This window comes from Marmota marmota, unplaced genomic scaffold (genome assembly GCF_001458135.2).
Source record: "Marmota marmota marmota unplaced genomic scaffold, marMar, whole genome shotgun sequence".
NCBI classification, from domain to species: Eukaryota; Metazoa; Chordata; class Mammalia; order Rodentia; family Sciuridae; genus Marmota; species Marmota marmota.
Genome location: NW_026005800.1, coordinates 180,871 through 201,289, shown reverse-complemented (window position 1 = coordinate 201,289; position 20,419 = coordinate 180,871). Strand labels below are relative to the sequence as shown.

Below are 20,419 nucleotides of genomic sequence, written 5' to 3'. Positions count from 1 at the left end.
GTTTGATAACCACTTACCATCTAATCCTTTGTTGTCTTTTTGGTCATCGCATCCTGTAATTTTTTCCAAAAATGACAAGAAAAACACCTATCATGAATGCTTCAATTATATTCACTGATGAGTCAAATAATGGTACAGCAGCAGTAGTTACCCCTGATCAAAATTTACATTTTTAGTACCCAAACAATCAGCTCAAAAGGTAGAGCTTAATGCAGTATTACAAGCTTTTTTGATGTTTAAAGATTCTGCATTTAATTTATTTTCTGATGGTCAGTATATAGTTAATGCTATAGTATCCCTTGAAGATGCTGGTAGGATTTCCCCTTCCTCTACTGTTTTTTCTTTGCTTTCCACTATAAAAAGTCTAATCTGGGACAGAAAAGATCCATTCTTTATAGGACATATCAGGGCACATACAGGATTGTCTGGAGCCCTTAGTTTGTGTCCTTAGATTTAGCAGATAAAACTACACATAACATACATATTTTCTCTACACTAGAAGAAGCTACAAATTTTCATAAAAGGTTCCATGTCAATGCTAATACTTTACAAAAGCATTTTAAAATAACTAAGGAACAAGCTAGACAAACAATAAAACAATGTCAAAATTGTGTGACCTTTTTACCACAAGTTAATTTTGGAGTCAAACCTAGAGTACTGATACCTAACCATATTTGGCAGATGGACATCACACACTTGCCAGAATTTGGAAAATTAAAATATTTGCATGTTACAGTTGATACTTTTTCCGGATTTTTGATGGGCTCCCTTCATGCTGGAGAAAAAACTAAAGATATTATAGCTCACTGCTTACAAAATTCTGCCACTGTGGGCGTTCCAAAACAGTTAAAAACAGATAATGGCCCTGGTTATACTTCTACCTCTTTTAAACAATTTTGCTCATCATTTGGCATTACTCATATAACAGGAATCCCATACAATCCACAGGGACAAGGCATAGTTTAAAGAGCTCATCAAACTATTAAAATGTACTTATTAAAGCAAAAAGAGGGAATTGGGAAGGGGTATATATCCCCCAAAGATAACCTTAAAATAACCCTTTTTACTCTAACATTTTAAAATTTGGATTCATCAGGGCTTAGTGCTGAGGAAAGACATATGTGTCCAAAGAATGTACATATGCCCAGGGTACTTTGGAAGGATATTCTAACAGGACAATGGAAAGGTCCTGACCCAGTAATTGTCTGGAGTTGGGGGTCTGTTTTTTTTGTTTCCACAGGGAGAATAGCAGCCGATTTGGATTCCAGAGATATTAACTAAGGTCCTGACCCAGTGATTTTCTGGAGAGACTAACTAAAGCCATTTCTACAGACCAAAAAGAAGATGATTTGTCTCAAATCCATAACAGCTGATATCCAGAACTCCAGTTTGGCTATCCTTACATCTGCGACAGTGCTTCTCCCACACCTGGAGGCTAATGAAACCAGGATGCTTTTTTTCAATATGTATTTTATTATTGCCCTTTCCCACATCTTGAAGTTATATTTTGTTTTTTGAGCTCATACAGACCTAGGTTAATGTTTTGCTGATCAGTTCTATTTTTGACTATGGAGTTTTTAAACATTGCAATGGAGATTTCACCTGTAAAAAGTTATAAGGCCTTTAGTGTTATGTTATGTGTTGTATGTATTGTGTTATATGTGCACACTTCTGTTTTGTGTTGTATGTTTGTATGTGTATATGTCCATATATCATATATGATGAGCGCTCATGAAAAAATGGATCCAAATTTTTTTTTCTTATTCACGTGATTTAAATGGTTTAATTTAATATGTGAACAAAAAAGGAGGTTAACAGATCTGTTTCTTTACTTTCATCTTTCCTTTTCATTATATTTAATAATTCTGTTCAGGATAATGTAAATTGTTCAGAAAATTGTTTTCTTTTAGTGCCTGCTGGAATTTTACATAATTTTTCCTTTATCCATCATTGCCAGAATTCCTATCTTCAACCAGTGCCATTGAAGGCAAAGATAAAACCACACTACAGTTTCTGCAATAGCTATCACTGAACTGCTTGCAGAACTTGCCTTGACTATGTATCACTTGTGTGCATTGTGAATTATCTGTTGGTGCAGCGACTTGTGGTAGGCTGGGGTATTTTTGCTGATGGTGTCATTGGTGGTACAATTTTTCCAAAAGGAGCCGTCAATTGGCTTGGTGTATCCTCCTCCCTTCTGCTTGTGATGGTTGTTCAGCTAAAATTTGGGGGCCAACAGAGGTGAAGCAAAGAACTCACCCCCCACTGGTACAAAGGCCTATCCACAGGTGTGGCTGTATGCTGGACCAGTAGTCAATGACGGGTAAGATCCAATTGCAATGGTACCAACCTAAGACAGGAGGCTCACGCCTTGAGGTCAGCTCATCTGATGACGGGTAAGGACCATATGTAGTATTGGACAACCTAAGGCAGGCATGGTCTCTAAGCCACATGCTTGTTATTTAATTAAACAGAGAGGGGAAAATGTTGAGAGCCACAGCCCTAGCGGCCCCAGCAAATTTCCAACTGATCGGCTCATAGCGGCCTCAGCAAACTTCCAGCTGATTGGCTCCTCTGCGGTTATGCTCATTGGGCTGTTTCCCCACCCTTTCAGACCACGGAGCTGCTAATTGGGGGACTCTCTTGGCTCCGCCCACGTGACCCCAGCCAATCGGCCTCAAGAGCAGGAGGAGTGGGGGGTTGAGAGGCTCGCCGGAAGCCGGTGGTTGAATTTGGGCTCTGAGGAAATTCCTGAAGAGCTCGTGTGGTGTGGCATGTGTGTTCTAAAAATAAAGTTCGTTTCTGCTTGACAAGTGGCTTGTGAATTGTGCCGGGCCAAACTGCGGCACTAAAAAATAAATATTAAAAAATTCTCTCTCTCTTTCTCTCTCTCTCTTTAAAAAAAATGCATTTCTAGTCAAAATAACAGGTATATTTGGAAGGATAATGTGGGGTGATTCTGTTTTAATTTATGTGGCAGTCATCAAGTGAACATACACTAACATGCCACATAAGAATGTTTGATGACAGATCACATGTAAAACTGAGGTTCCTCAAAGATTTTATTGTCTGGTAATACTTTTGCCTTCTTAGTTTGTGTGAGTACACTCTATTGAGTTTACACAATAGAGAAACAACCTAACAACACCTTCTGTCATCAAGCAACACATGACTGGGGTACCTAAAGTTCATCAGACTACACACTTAAAATGTGTTCAAATTACTGTGCATATTACACTTACATTTTAAAAACTACATGTAGAGTATCTGCCGCGACCCCTCGCCGGCAAGGGAAAACACGACACAGGATTCTTCTTTCAGCAGTTTATTCAGGCCTTGATTCATGTATCATCTTCTAGCGACCCCTCGCCGAGCGCCCAAGCACAGCCTAATAAAGCCTCCAGCATACCAATCCTAAACTGCCACGTGGACCTTTCTCATAGGGTGGTAAGGGATTGCGTGCCAATTCTCCATATTAGGAGTTGTTTATCACAGGCCACAGTGGAAGCCGGCGCCATCTTCTAATGGCGGCCACGGTCTAATTAGAACGGCTCACCACAGTATCTGCTAGAAGCAAAGCACTATCTCAGAGAAGATGGAGTATACAAACTTAAGCACCATCTTACTCCTGCTTTCAAGAAAGATGTCAGAATTGTTTAAATTCCTTGTAACAAAAAAAATGGGGTTTATTGTTAGAAAACTTATGCAACATTTTTCACCTTAAGGGAAAATTAGTAGCAAACTTTTACATAAGATAACAATTTTTCAGTACTCCACCTTAATAGTATTCTTAATTCTAGTGATTGAGTTAATTCAACATATTTTAAAAGATGAGAATCAAGCATTGAATAATTGGGATCCATTTATTTTTGTGTTCTTTCATTTATCCACTCATTTTATTTATTTTTAATTTTAATTTATTTATTTTTTTTCTGTTACTAGGGATAAATCTGAGGGGAATTCTACCACTAAACTCCATCCCCAACCCTTTTTATTTTCTGACAGGGTCTTGCAAAGTTGCATAGGCTCGCCTGAATTTGCCCCTTTTTGGAATGATGTCCATAAAAGCTGTAGTGCAAAGGAAAGCACATTTGCTGCTGATTCTGCTATCTCTTGTTCCAATTTTGGAGCAACCACAGGGCCAGCCTTATCAGAAAGACTAAAATCAGCCCACCAGCAATGGGAATTCTGATCACAAAGGCCCAAAACCATAAGTCTTTTGAAGAAGTCAGCTCCTGCACCTTGGTGTTTAGGTTTCTGTTATCATTCTTCTGATATCTGTTTTCTTGTCCTGAGGTTTTGCCCTTGGGAGGAGAAAGAACATCATGAAACCCTCTATAATTGCACATCTTCATGACAATATTACAATGTGGGGCCATGATGGTCCCAGAGTTGTCTGGGGCCTGTTTGGCTTGGAAGATGTCTGCTGTAATTCCAAAAGAGTAGGCACCCATAAATGAGTGGGAAATTTATGTTCTAAGGATCAGGAAGTTAGAAAATCAGGTGTTGAGCTCTGATTTACACTCCAGTTGCCACAGAGTGGGCAGCATCACAGTAACATCAAATTTCTCCTTTAGTGAGCAGTACTGCCATGATGCAGAGTTCAAGCTGCCACCAGATGAAGATGTAGCTGGAGTGGTGATCCCTTGATGTCTCCCTCACTGTGGTGCCCTCATTGGCTCCAGAGCCCTGGCACAGCTGCAATCTAAGACCCCCAAACTTCACAGTACCTGGGTCCTACCCAGAGTGCCAGAGGCCATCAAGTGGCTAGGCTTGGGGATGGATGGTGTCCACAGCATGGATCTCAGTTGCATGACAGGGCAAAATGTTGAGAAAATCGACTCAGCGCCCTTCCTCCTACGCCCTCATCTGACTAGCAGACACACTCCAATACACTTTAAATTTAATTCTTGATATAAAATTTAAGTTTGGAGTGAACTGGAATAGAAATGGTGGGGGTGAGTCATGGGGCCTATCCTGTCATACACGTTCAGGCCAGGTTCTAGGGGCATCTGAGCACATTTACCTGTCTCTGCCACCATGGGGAAATTGAAAGTAAGCACAGAGCCAGACTCAAGTTAATACTTAAGTGCTAACCAATAGTGTGTGTAATTTTCCAAACTGTCATTAGCATAAATGTGAACCAATAACATTGACCCCCAAGGGGAATATATAGCCCTAGGTGAGCGTACTCCATGGACAAACTTCTGTGGAGTTTTTAGGCTTTTGTTACATCATTTGGATTCAGAACATTCAAGTCCAACCAAGGAAAATTGTCTGTGAGCTTCTGCAGTCTTCTGTAATTAATAGCTGCTTGGCTTTGGAAGTCTGTGGTTTCATGGAATCACCCACCTGCAAATCCAAGCAGGAAACTTCACTAGAATGACTTTGTAGTGGTATGTGTACTTATTAATATATATCAATACAAATGAGATTTTTTGATGGGGAAGGTTAAATAATGAAGTTTAAAAGTGATGTGAGAGTAAACTTTTCATTGACTACCAAAAAATCATTCAGCTGGTTTAGGATAGGTTGCATGTTTGAGACTAGACAACTTATTTATTGGTCTGTTGTGGAGCTTTTTTTCCTCTTAAAATAAACCCATATTCGAAAGGGTCACATCATTAACAAGACCCAAGAAAAATAACAAATTCAGAATTTGTTCTAAGAGCAGAAAGAAATGAGCAAAGTGTTGACCAATAAGTGGGAAAGAATTTTGTAATAAATATTCTGTGTTTTTTTCTCAAGATTGTTTTAGATACTTGAAATTTATGCTTTCACACAATTTTTAGAATATTTTTTGAACAATGTCACTGCAATTTTTATGGAAATTTTTAAAATAATTTGTATGTATATTATACGTGGCATTGTTTCTTTGATGTCTTTTACAGATGAAATAATGTTTCATTATTAGTGTATAGAAATGCTACTTATTTTCCTGTTGCTTTTGTATCCTGAGTCATACCGGAAATTATTAGATCTGTGTGTGTGTTTGGGGGATGTCTTCATGGTATTTTAGATACGACATCATGTCATATGAAGTTAAGAAATACTTTTATTTTTCAATCTGAATCTACCCCCATATATCAGCTCTTTCAAATTTTTTCATTTCTTTTGCCTTCCTGGAATATGCTGATCAATTTAATAAGATTGGGCATCCTTTGTTGTTAATAAGTAAACTACTAAATTCAAGGCTTTTGTTTTATGAGATTCTTTCTACTGTGGAAACAATCACATTATTACTTTATGGTATATTCTGCTTTTTCCTTTCTTAATGTTTTGGTCTTGTTATCTTGTTTGTGATGGAGAATGTATGTACTTATTCTAGGTTATTTCCTTAATACGCCTTATTATCCTTTATATTTTTATGGTAGAAATCTTAGTGTTTACTGTTTTTTATAATTCTGTTTGAGTCCTATTTTTCATAACATGGTCTAATTTCAGGTATGTTTTATTTATTTTCTTCAGAAACCAACTCAGATTATATATTTTTCCATTGGTTTAGTACTTATTATTTCACTTTATTTCTATGTCACAGTCTTTTCTTTTTTCTCTACTATTTGTATTTAATGTTCTTTTTTTCTTTTTTTCTTTTTCTTTCTTTTTTTTGTCACATTCTCCATGTTTTATTTACATAAGCAAAACATTGCTATAAATTTCCTTGTTATTTAGATGTTCTTTTAGTGTGACCCATGAGATTTGGTATGGTGTTTCTAAACATGTTCACCTCATGTTCTATTTTGTAAATTTTCCTTTGATCACTTTTGAACCATCGGTTGGTTTAGTGCATGCTGGGTTGTTTCCATCCACACACACACACACACACACACACACACACATATTTTTAAATTTTCTTAAATTCACTTTTATACTCATCCCTAGACAATAATAATGTCCCTTTCTATTTTCTTTGCAAGGAAATACATTGTCAGTTATAATCTTGCATATAATGTTATAATATTGCAAGATTCTCAAACATGCTTTTTTATTGAAGTAAATCAAATTTATCTTGTGGCAATTTTCAGAGACTGGAGCAGGATAAGATGCTGTCTAAACCCATTCACAATGCCCACTAATAGGTTAGGATTTTCTGAAAAGAATGGGTTCTAGCCAGAAAGGTATTCTTGGTTGTATTTATTTGGTCAAATAGAAGAGTGAACATAAGACTGTAGGTTGGTCTGTGTTGGGCAAGGGCACAGACAAATATCTCTGTGAATTTAGGTTAACTTTAGCATTTGTAGTTTATGTGCCCATTCATCAAATGGAGTTAATAGTTACCACCCTACAAGTACAAAATGAGTTAGCAGTCATAAAAATATTTGGATGATGAGGACCACTTTAACATATCAAAAGTCTATTTTGAGGAATAATTTATATTGTATGAAGCAATAGAATCAAGGTAACACAAATATACAATTATTATCCTAGAGAATTTGTCTAGAAAGTAGACTTGGTAAACAGATATTTGATCTTAGCTAGGCTATAATAAGACTATTGCTTAAAAACTGTATTTCTCCATTAGCCATTGTGTCAGTTATTTATATATCATGTTCCAAATTCAAAATCACTTTTTCTGCCTGCTTTGTGAAATGTACCTGAACCAATTATAAAATTTATTTCCTTAGCTCTGATATTTTATCAGTAGGGAGTGGTGAAATGACATATCAGGCAGGAAAGTCATGTTGTCATGTCCACCACCCCCTTTTTCTGTGTATTCTTTCAGCATGGTGTTCCTTGAATGTCTTCACTAGTGCATACTTTCTTTACCCATTCGTCCATATCTTCTCCTGGTGACCCCAGACACAGCTTTGTAGCAGAGTGCTTCTAGTAGGATAATTTTAAGGAGGAGCATTTGAATCAGGTTCTAGATCAGAGCTTTCTGACAAATTCCAGTGAATGAGCACCACAGCAGTTTTTCTGCCCTTTATTGAGCTATAACTGCACCCTCTATAATAAAGTGTGATCTCAGCCTTGTCTAGGAGGTACTTCCTTGGGTATTCTATCTAGGCCCTGGGGGTGGTAGTTGCTCCAAATACCCGAATTCTTTATTTTTAAAAGAATTATCTATTACTAGACAATTTATAAACACTCTAATTCCCTGTTATTCCAATTATCCACCATAGTTAATTTCTTATGTGCAACTCCCAGTTCAAATTACTGTGTGGTTTTTCTCTCCTTATTAGATCTAGTTAAATATTTCTATGAGCCTCCATATTTCACTTGCAAGACTATTTTTAAGGGATGACACTATTATGCCTATAGTTGATAAAAATTAAGACACTACATTTCAAATATTCTTTAGGGAAATGTGTTAGAATCCCAAAGAATTGAGCAGTTCTTCCTGCATGTGAGGAAGAACGGGAAGCTTCTTCATATGAGTATACTATGTGATCTCTGTGATCATATGGGATCTCTGTGTATTTGTCTCTCTTCTATATCTCTACATCCTACACCTTCACTACCTTCACTCTTAGTTATCAGTATTCTCCCATATTTGTCTTTATATTCTTAGTTTTGAATCCTAGATTTGCTTTTGACAGTCTATTGCTTGATCTCAATTTCCTTCTTGGTAAGGTAGAGATAAAAAATAAAGTAAATTAATTAAATCAAGGACATTAAAGTACTTAGTAATTAGTAGAGCACCATGTAAAATAAGGAGATATTACTTGTGCTTGTTATTTTTTTCTCTTCTATGTGTTTAAATTTTAAATTATATATGAAACCATTTCAGAAATGTCCCCTGTAGACTAAAATAAAACTTAGGTGTTTTAACAACTAAACTACACTAGCAAACTATACGTGACAGCCTTTTTCATGAATGGCATTGAACTGGCAGAGGACAGTTGGATATATGGTACATACTGAGTGTTCAATAAATATAACCTGGATAAATAAAAAGTAGGGAGGAAAAAAAAAGAGAGAGATCCTAGCCTCTGGCCTTAGGTCCTTAAATGTCTCCTCCCTCTCACACCTATCATTCTTGAATGAAAAAGCAAAACTAATACCTTACAAAATCTGCAGTGTGGGGACTGAGAGTAAATGGATTTGGAAAATCTTTGGGAAAACATGGAAATTTTCTAAAACTATTATAGTATTATTTTCATAACTCTACAAAATTACTAAAAACCATTGAATTTTACACTTATGCCAGGTGAATTTTATAAAAGGTAAGTTATATAAGGCTACATAAAAAATTCAAATTACATTTTATTTTAAAAGCTTTGAGTGCCTACAGAGGTGCTTATAACTTAATAAAACACACACACACACACACACACACACTATATATATATATATATATATATATATATATATATATATATATATATATATATATTAGATAAAGCTGAATGTATTAGAGTGTATTAGAATATATTAGATAAAGCTGAATATTGCTAAAATAGGGGAATAAAACAAGATTCATGAATTCCAAGGTAAGCCAGCTGATCTTGTAGGATCTAAGCTTCTATTTGTTAAATGTGTCTGGTGCTAGGCAATTTACATATATTATCAGATTTCACTTTTAAATTTCTTTCTTCTCTCTCTCTCTCTCTCTCTCTCTCTCTCTCTCCCCCAGGCAATTGAACCTAGGGGTACTTAAACACTAAGCCACATTCACAGCCCTTTTCAAAATATTTATTCATGGAAAGGGTCTCATTAGGTTACTAAGAGCCTCACTGATTTGCTGAGGTTGGCTTTGAACTCCAGATCCTCCAGCCTCAGCATCCGGAGCCTCTAGGATTGCAGGTGTGCACCACCATGCCTGGCTATGTGTATTCTTAAATTATTTTATTATGTCTTGGACTGATTTTCAAAGTAATTTGTTTGAGGACAAGTTTATATTCCAATGTTTTGTTCTTTTTTAATTATTTGTTTTTTAGTTGTAGTTGGGCACAATATCTTTCTTTCTTTCTTTCTTTCTTTCTTTCTTTCTTTCTTTCTTTCTATGTGGTTTTGAGGATTGATCCCAGGGCCTCACACATACTAGGTGAGTGCTCTACTGCTGAGTCACAACTCTAGCCCAATATTCTGTTCTTTAATTGAAACTCATGCCTATTATTTGTGTGAGCCAGTGATGGTAATATTCAGATAGAAAATTCTTGTTTTTTTTTTACAGCTTCTTATGCATATGCTATTTTTGTAGACATTAATGGATACTTGCATTAGGAAACATGGGTAAATATGTTTTAGCTCAGATTTAGGGTAAATAGAAGAATGGTATGATAATCTCCATATTAAAAAAGGAAAATTATTCATTCACCAGTTGGGTTTAAAACATTCTAGGGTATGACATGCTTGTTTGCATTTAGGAATAAATGTAACATACTGTTTAAATTAGAGATGGTTATTCTTCAAACACAAAATGTTTTATGAAATCACAGAATGAATGCATCTCCAAGTGGAAGATGTTGCAAAGTGTAAGTGATTATGAGCCCACCTTAACATACTTGTCTTTACAGCTTGGATTCTATAAGATGCTCCCCAAAGACACTTAACTTTTCTCTTCAGAAGTTAGGAAGAATAGACCTTCATATTTATTAGAAAAGTTCATTCAGTTTCAAATTTTTCTGAGGAGTTTATTCTTTTTTCATTTGCAGATGAGGTGGAAACTTCCTCTTTCTTTGGAAATAAAATGTGTGAGGATAGTTTGTGCAGCTTTAAAAAATAGCCCTTTTTAGGTCACCATTTTCTTAGGTAAGGTATACATTCTATTAGAAGTAGACAAACAGACACAATTTGAATAGATTTGCTACTTTTTCTAATGCTTGTTAGAAAAAAGAACATGCCTGGTTGTGCCATACTTAAATTATATAGATGTTATTACTGAAGTTAAGACTAGAGTAGGTGACAACACCCTATCCAGACTAAGTGATGAATTACTGGTGCAGTACTCAGGTATGCCCAAGAAAGAGTTGCTTCATAAAAAACATATTTAGTTTTAGATAACTTTATTTTATTTATTTTTTTCTAATTGAAGCTGAGGATCAAACCCAGTGCCTCACACATTCCAGGCAAGCACTCTGCCAAAGAGCCATAACCCAAGCCCTGTTACTGCATTTTATACGGATACAGTAAAATCCTATTTCAGAAAGTAGTAATAATTAAATATACAACATGTTTGCACATAATTGTGAATTGGGATAAAACCTGTGCTTGGTTTTTTCTTCCTCTTTCATTGTTCAAGTCAACATGGGTTAATAGATAAAAATAAAACTTTTAAAATATAAAGGTACATATTGTGAGAGAAATGTTAATACAAGGGGATGATAAAATCAGTTATGTATCTTTAGATAGATATAAAGACCAAATATAGTAATTGCCTGAATCATCTACTACTCTTATAGAAAGACTAGCTCTAAAGAAAACAATTATCACACAAATATGATAAAAATTATTTGAAGTCTGCTTTTTCATAAGCATGTTGAGAATTATCCTACTTTCTTGTATGCCATAGGTTTAGGTATATACATTCTGGTGGGATTCTTTTTGACCCCAAGTGTTGTTTTGAATCAAACATACAAAGAATGTTGCACAAAAAATATAAAAAGTGTTTCCTCAAAAATTTCAACATAGAATTAATCTTATGATTAATATGATTAATAATATTCTAATTAATATGATTAATATGATTAATCATATTCTACTCCTTGATACAAACTCAAAAGAATTGAAAATTAATAACTGAAACAAATTTACACATATGTAAAACTCTGTACAGGGTAGCACTATTCACTGCAGCCAAAGGGCAGACAGACGAGAATGGGGATCAATTTCTTGATGGGTATGATTCTTCTCTTGGGGTGATGGCTATATTTTGCAATAAAATAGAAAGCATGATTTCACAACATTATGAATGCACTAGATACCCTGAATTGAATTGTTCATTTTAAAGCCATTATTTTTGTCATGAGAATTTTACCTCAATAAAAATAATGCAAAGAAGTATTCTGTAGTGTGGTATGTGTAATAAATAGAATGTTAGGTTATGCACAAGCATTACCTATTATAGGAATTACATAACTTTTCATTGTTTTCTTTTTATAGTAAATTACATTAATTTTCCACATGCAAAAATATATATTTTTTTCTTTTAAGATAAATGTCAACTTTAAAAGTATTAATGTAAAAGAAAGAGATAATAAAGATGCCACTGGGATGACAAATGAAGACAATTAAGAGATGAGTAAAAAAATTAAAAAAAATACTTCAAGAAGCACTGTATTCTATGTTCAAGCCAATTAAGTTTTAATGAGAACATATTGGGTATAAGCTGTTGTTCATCAAAGTTGAACAAAATTTGTTTCTTGCCATCAGGACTTTCATCTAATAATCAGTGATAAACCACATTTGTAAATAATTTTAGGCAGAGGCTAAATGTGCCAAGTGCTCTAAACGACTTGAGGACAAGATAAGGAACCTATTTGATTACTAGTTCCATTCAAGAAAATGCTGTTTATAGTTATACAGAGAAAATGAGCTAAAGCCAAAAAAGCACAACTTAGTTTGGGCATTGTTGCTTGGTATAAGGGATATTGATGGGACACCATTTTAGAAAGCAATTTGCCTTCAAAGTTAAAGGTGAGGAGCAGCAGGTAATTAATAAAGGCACAAGCCATGTATTTAAGTTCTATGCATTGTGTTCACTTCTGCCTGTATTTTTTTTCTATCTGAGTAACCTGATAGTTACCTGGGCTCCTCCTCCTTGAAGATAATATGCAAAAGGACTTCAGAATGTGGACTCTGGAGCTAAATTGCCTTGGTTAAAATTTCAGTTCCATTAGTTATATGTCATGTAAAGTTAGTCACATCACTTGATATTACTATCTTAGTTTTCCATCTTTTAAAATAAAAATATTATTGTTATCTACATTACAAAGTTGTAATAAGGATTAAGTCGACTGATTAAGTGGATAAAAATAAACTATTTTTATTGTGGTGCTTCCAGAAATGGCCATTAAGAAATATATAGTCAAATTAATTCCCCTGTACAGTATCTTGTCTATGAAAATATTGGAGTTTGAAGATTTAAAAATGATTATTACTTGAAGAAATAGCTCATGGAAATGAGAGCAGTAGACTTTAGAGTACATCTTCTAACTAGCTGGGCAGACTTTTTACACCTCAACTCCTTGATATTCTCACCTACTGGGTGACTCTTGCCTTTATTTGTCTGTATCTTACCTTTGTCTGCTTCTTACCTCCAATCTGAGAGTCAGAAATTACAATTTAGGTGAGCAACAATGGTTTCAGGGTCTATATTGAAGAAAAAAAGAAATGTTCTATCTCAGACAGATTTAGGTTATACTTAATTATTTCTTCACAATTCATAGGTTGCTTTTTTAAAACACACACACATACAACCTGAAATGTTTCAATTATCTTTTATTTGAAATTTCCACTGAAATCACAAAGAAATGTAAATGTTTGATGCATACTGTTATATCTCATCAAAATGATATGATCTGTATATTATATTATTTCTACCTAATAAACCAGAACCCATAGTATTTCTTTAAAAAAAATCTTACTCTCAAAGACATAAATTTTTATCTTTTTTACACACCATATACCAGTATGGCTTCCAGGGAAATATTATAAATTTTATTAAGAATTTTTAATAGTTTAGGTAATCAAATAAAGTCATGGGTCAAAAATAATTTGCCCAACTGACTCCTTCTTTACAATTAATGCACTATGGACAAATACTTATAAAAGTGTTTTTACAGAACATTTTTTATTATTCACATTAACACAATTGTCTGTGGCTAGATTATGAAATTACTTTGTGATCTCTGAACATTATAGTAATCTTTATTAAAATAGTTTCTTAGGAGTGTTGTAAAATGGTGGGTCCTGAGAAGACATTTCAGGAGAAAAATCTAGTACTATTTCTAGAGTTAAAGACTGCTTTTATACAGTTGAAGTATGATCATTGTATGTCTTGAAATAAATACCAAATTCCCTGTAATGCAAGAAGAACCTCAGTGAGAAATGGAGAATGGCCCAATACCTGCAAAATCCACACAGGGAAACATTCAGCTCACACTGTTCACAGTTCAATCCCAGGAAGAGGATAAGACTTTGCTGCCTTGTGCCCATTGGAAATTGAAAACAATGTATTCCAGTTCACACAATGGAGATCCAGTTGTTGTGATCTCACTCCAATGGGAAACAACATTCCTGGAGACAATAATATAAGTGTTGATATTTATATTGCTGTCAACACTCCTGACAGCAATGTAAATTACAAAAACAAAACAAAACAAACAAACAAAAAAAAACAGAGGCAGGTTGTCAAGAAACTATAGGCCAGTACACCTCTATCTATGTGGGATGTGTACTCTTTACCCTACTTTTATACTCTTCTTTGCCACCTCCAACATTGTGAGCTCCTGAGAATTTTCCATTTCAGATATACCATCACACATATTTTATTCTTTCCTAAAAGTATTTCATTTGGGGCAATGATAAATTTATCTCATTGCTTAGGATGGAATATAGAAGTATATGTGTGTAACACATGCTCACATGCACATTCTGTGCATTTTCATGTTTTTATCATCGACATATTCAATCCTTAACCCTAACCCTAGAAAATATTATCTATATTTCCTAATATTATTGATATAATTAACCTAATATAAAAGAAATACAGTTAGACCATATGAGGCTTTATGAATTTTGACTTACTTTTTCCACTTTGATTGGTATGTCTTACCAAAATATTTACATATTCATTATGATATTTATTCAGGAATCTTCAAATTGAGAAAATGCATAATATCCTGTGTCAAATTTCTCTCTCTCTCTCTCTCTCTCTCTCTCTCTCTCTCTCTCTCTCTCATTATAAATTGCTTCACATTGGAATGTACATTCCAATGAGTTTTCTAATGTTGGAAGGTACCAATTCTTTAACCACAACACTAAGAATAAATTTGGACTGAAATAAAAATTCAAAATTCAGCCTAAACAGACCTTCATCAATAAACCAGTATGTGCATGTATATGGATCCTTTTGCATATGTTCACAAGTTCAATAAAAGAATATTCACATTTCTTGGTATAATAATCATTTAAAACTACTCATACTAAGCCCATTCAATATTGAATAGAAACCCTAATATAACCACTGTAACTATACATACTTTATCATCAAATTATGTATATTCATACTAGATGGGATGGACATTTTACGTATACTTTCCTTATCACTTATACATTAGCATTTAAATTAGTTTATATTCAACATGAGATACATAAATTCAACCCCAAGTTCAAAAATCAATGTACATATGATTGCCTTTAAGTAAATTCTTGTTTCTGAACACATATATCCATACATGTTTTTCTACTCATTTTAAAATGAACATTCTTTTAATCATACTTAATTTTGGAAAATATATGCAATCTGTTATCAAAACCTGAACAAACTCATTATGCAATACTAAACCTCATATTACCAAAGGAATTAGAGTAATTTTGAATTCATGCCTGAACATAAATATCAGATTCCATGTATATGTAAAACATAATTTAATTTTTTTCTTTTTAAATTTTCATGAAATATATTATATATTTATCCTAGGATATATTTATGCATTATCAAAGGATAAATTGATATACATGGAACACATCATATATTCATATAAAAGCACTATAGATTTTAAACATTTTCAGAGATATGGTGAAAAAATACACATGTTACCTGATATAAATTTTCATTTCATAGCATTAAAGTTACTGACAGAAAATTCAATACAAATCTTGAACTTATGTTTATACCAAAATTGAATTTGAAGTAATATCCAGTATTCCTATGAACACAGATGTGTCTCTTGAGTAATACATTCAATATTCAATGTTATTGGTGCCTGAAGATTTTGTATCTTCTTCATATTCTATATTCTGCTATTCCCCTTTAAAAAATACTAATAATCACATAACTCATAGATACATTGTTATATCTCAGAAATAGTGTATTTTATGAAATTTTATACATATTTTCCAATGTACCTTATTAGGAATCCTCATGTGGGCAGACAATCACATGCACTATCTAACAAAAAACCTATTGGAAAAGAAAATTTAATACTAATTAACTCATTCTTCTTCCTAAATATACATTGAAAACCTACATACTGTGCACATATAAGTGAATATTGACTTAGATATTCAATTATCAATGGTTCACTTCCTGTGTCATCATTTCTTGACTTATAAGATACATCAGCATGTCGAAAAATTCAATATGTATCAAAATTTCCCACCTAATGTCCTTCTATGATTCACATAATACATAGTTTCATGTTTTGGCTCAAGATTTTCACTGATGTATTCTTATGAATATTCATGTTTCCCAATACCAATATTCTTCCTCTGGAATGACTTCTCACCCTAACCAGAATGTCATGTTAACACTAAGCTAACTCTATTATCTCAATCGAATTTCACATAAGAGCATATATAGAGTTGATGTAGCTGTAGAAGTATATAGGGAATCTTAGATCTGCTGATAACCTCAAATGTAGATGCCAGAATAATCCCTGGGGAATATGAAAAAAGCTACGTAGGCCCTGAGAGGATATTTTCAAGGTTAAAAAAAAACATAATCAGAATGACAGGATGAGTTTTAATGAAGCTCTATCTTCTCAATCTAGGGAAGATGGACAGAACCAGGCATACCTGGATACCTGATTCTGGGTGTGTTGGTCTAAGTTTGTCAACTTTTAAAAATGTCACAGAAAGAATAATGCACCCTCCTTCTCATGGGGTCCTTGGAAACACCTGATAGGAGAGAGTGGTTGCCAAGGAAGTGACCTTATCTCACTTCCTTCAGTTGAGTGACCTCAACTCACTTTCTTAGTGATGAAATTCTCTGAACTAAGAAATCAGGTAGCTAGGCACCCAGAGGCAGAAACAGTTCCAGTCTTCTCACTTGTTTGGTCTCAGCAAGTACAGAGTCCTAATTTCTTTGTATCTACAGAAATGTGGATGGCCAAATTTCACAAAAGCACTGAGAAGGGGCATTTCCTGACAATGAAAACACAGGATCATGACTGGGTCCTGAAAACACTGGTGAGTTTGCCCAAAGATACTGGAGCTGATACAAAAGAGGCTATTATAGGTGAACAAAGTTTAACACACCAGTCAGATGACACTGTGGATGGACACAGGCCCTCTCCAGGGGTGTGTGTGTCTGTGTGTGTGTGCGTATTTGTGGACATGTGTTTTTGTCTTACATTGCCTAAGAATATGAAGGGGAAAGCATTTGTTTCATTTTTATTTGACTAAATTGTAGTAAGCTGTTATGCTGAAGGCTATTATTTCAGTGTTGATATATCTATCTTCATGTGACATCCTTTAAAGAAGAAAAAAGAATGCAACAGTGGATGTGTTCTGTCTAATAAAACATTCCCAGCACTCATCCTAGCATATTAATGAATGGACAGCTACTTGCCTTGTGGATGGGAAAGACCTACAATGTTTATTTATTTGTGTATATTTCCTTAAATTTGGCCACTACAGAGATGGTGCTGGTGGATTTGTGTAAAAATGTTTACCATCTCCAAACCCTCTGAAATGGCAATATATGGGCTACATGAGCATCACTGTGAAACTCAGAAATCACTGTAGAAGGTAAGATTTTCAGGATTCAAGCAGGATAAGCAATTGAAGAAAATTATTGCCATAGCTTTGGTTCTGTTAAAAAAAAAAAAAAAAAAAAAAAAAAAAAAAAAAACTCTGTCCAGAGCTTTTATTATTTGCTGTTGTTCTGCTCTCCTCAGATAAGGAAGTCCTTTGCCTCAGGGTTCTCTTTTGTGATGCCTCAGGAGAATAACTTTATAAATTTGATTAAATGGGCTGCATCTGTTTCTCAGTGCTAAAGCACTTGTCTCACCTGTGTAAGGCACTATTTGAGATTCTTGACAACACTTAAAATAATTAAATGTATTGTTTATCCATCCCAAAGTAATGTTATTTTTTTTAAAAAAAATTGGGTGAAGATTCTCCATTGCATCATGTAGGATTTCAGACATTTATAGAATTAGAACAATGACCATTTAGGTCCATCGCATGTGTTTGCCCTTGCCCTTAAGTAACTAAAACTTAAGTGTTTTAGTTTTTCTAGCTTAAAATCACATAAGTCAAAACAAAACAACAACAACAAAAACCTTACCATTGGCAAAAACTAGACATCTCATTTGGGTTGAAGGGAAGTGTTAACTCTGAGCCCATTTCAACTTCCCTCATTCTCAGGAAAGTTATCTAACCCACCATGACTTTAGGCAAACAAGAAGCATGGGTACTTCCATTTAAAACAATCCTGGACTTGTGTAGGTATGGAAACCTTCAGCCAAATTTTTAAGGTGGTTGCTTACAAGGAAGAGATGAGAGGACTTGGGCTATAAGGGAGGGTTCCAGTATGAATTATGGTCATTTGTGTTGTGGTTGAAAGAGATAGTTGGGTAAACCTCAGATGTAACAGTGGTGGGAATCTCACCAGAGAACTGTCTTCTGGGCTTACCCAAGAAGTATTACAGTGAATTGTGTTGGCATTTCAGGAACCACAGCATCAGAGGTGTCCTTGGAAAATGAGAGCAAGGCCCAGTGTGTATTTCTCCATCACTTTAGGAATCTCAGCTTTGATTTTATACATTATTCTTTATAGAGCCTTGTGAGCCAAGGTGAGAGCCTGAAGCATGCATGTTCCTCCAATTTTTGACCCATTGGATTGGCTGCATGTGGCTTTGGGGATGTGATGTGGAAAGCCCTCTCTGCATGTGTTCTATATATGTTCTATATACGTTAATTCTAAAGGATGACGCTCACCACTTCTTGGCCCCTGTCTCAGTCCAAACCTTCCCTAGCCACCTGATTCATTGTTGAAATATACCTATGCCTATAGTCTCAAAATTATCGAATTCCCATGACCTGGTACCTCTGGAGCACCTTAGAAGCTTTCATTTCTCATCATGACAGAATTACAGTGGGAATTCATTGACCACAACTCATGAAAATCCTGGAGATAACAGATCCAGGAAGTTTTAGACTACTGATGAAGGACCTGGGGCAAAAGAGAGTAGGTGTTGGCCAAGAAATATGTGACAAGGCCATGTATCTTTTGCATTGCCTTCTAAACAGTATGTTTCTGACATCCTGAAGCCAGTAGACTGCCATATGTGAAGGCATGTTATTTTGGGTATTGGTAGGATCTACGCTGAGAATCAGGTTTCTAGTCTGAAATAAGAAAGAAAACAGGGCAGTGTTTTCTCCTGCAGAGCTTGATTCACCACCTGTGATTTCATGCTCTCCAGCACCATGTCCCAATTGACCTTCATATTCTTCTTAAAGCAAATACCAAATCCCTATGGTGGAGTTTGAACCACAGGGAAAATTTGAGGATATCTCAATGGCTACACAATGCACACAGAAAGAAATTCAGCTCCCAGTGGCCCCGGTTCACCTCTAGGAAGAGGATTCAACTGTGCTGCCTCAAGCACATTGGAAAGAGAAAACAATGTCTTTCAGATCACAATAACAGAGATCCAGCTGTGATGGTGCCAATGCCAAGAAGACCAATGCTCCTGACAGCAATATAAATTCCAAGTACCAAAAACTCAGAAGCAGGCTGTCAAGAAAGTGTTAGGTCAGCTCACCTCCATGTTTGTGGAGGACTTACCGTCTACCTTACTTTTACACACTTCTCTGCAAGATCAGTCCTTGTGAGCTCTTGAGCATATCCCATTCCAGATACTCCATTGCAAATATCATTCTTCTTCCCTCTCTGTGTTTGATTTGGGGTGATGCTAATTTCATGTCATTGCTTAGGAAGGCATTTGGAAGACTATTTGGGTAACATATTCTTGTAGGGCCACTCCCTGCATTTTCATATTGTATCATTGACATATTCAATCATTAATCCTAACCCTAATCCTTCTAAATATTGTCCACATTTTTATAAAGCCCGCCTAATTTTCTCTTAAGATTGGGAGCCATCTTGCCACAAAGGCATGAAAACCTAATATCAGTTTTACTATAAAATATTACAATTTCTAAGCTTGCTTTGAATGCCTGCCCATGCCTTGAACCTACCCATTCCCAGCTTTCCTTAACCAGATAACAACCATTTCTAAAACTTTCATGGCACCTCATAAATCCTGGCTCTTACTGGCCAGATAATGACCCTCTCTGAAGCTCTAAGGACCTTCATATATTCTAATGCCAGGGCCAGCTAAAATAATAACCAGCCTTTGTGTTATGCTTGTCAAAATTTTGTCATCTGAAAGTTCCTTATATCCCCCCCCCCTTTGTGTAACTTTCTGTGCTGTAAAGCTGTGCTCCAAAGCTGTGCTCCTAGAGAGCTGCTCCTGTCTTCTGTTTTGGTGGATTTGGGGAGAGACAATCTGGCCAGTCAAAA

The 20,419-nt window shown here is 35.1% G+C and overlaps 1 pseudogene; it reads right to left on the bottom strand.

Moving 5' to 3' along the window:
• The window catches only part of LOC107160980, a 52,660-nt pseudogene extending 32,996 nt beyond the window's left edge, over positions 1–19,664 (bottom strand).
• Between the last annotated feature and the right edge of the window lie 755 nt (positions 19,665–20,419).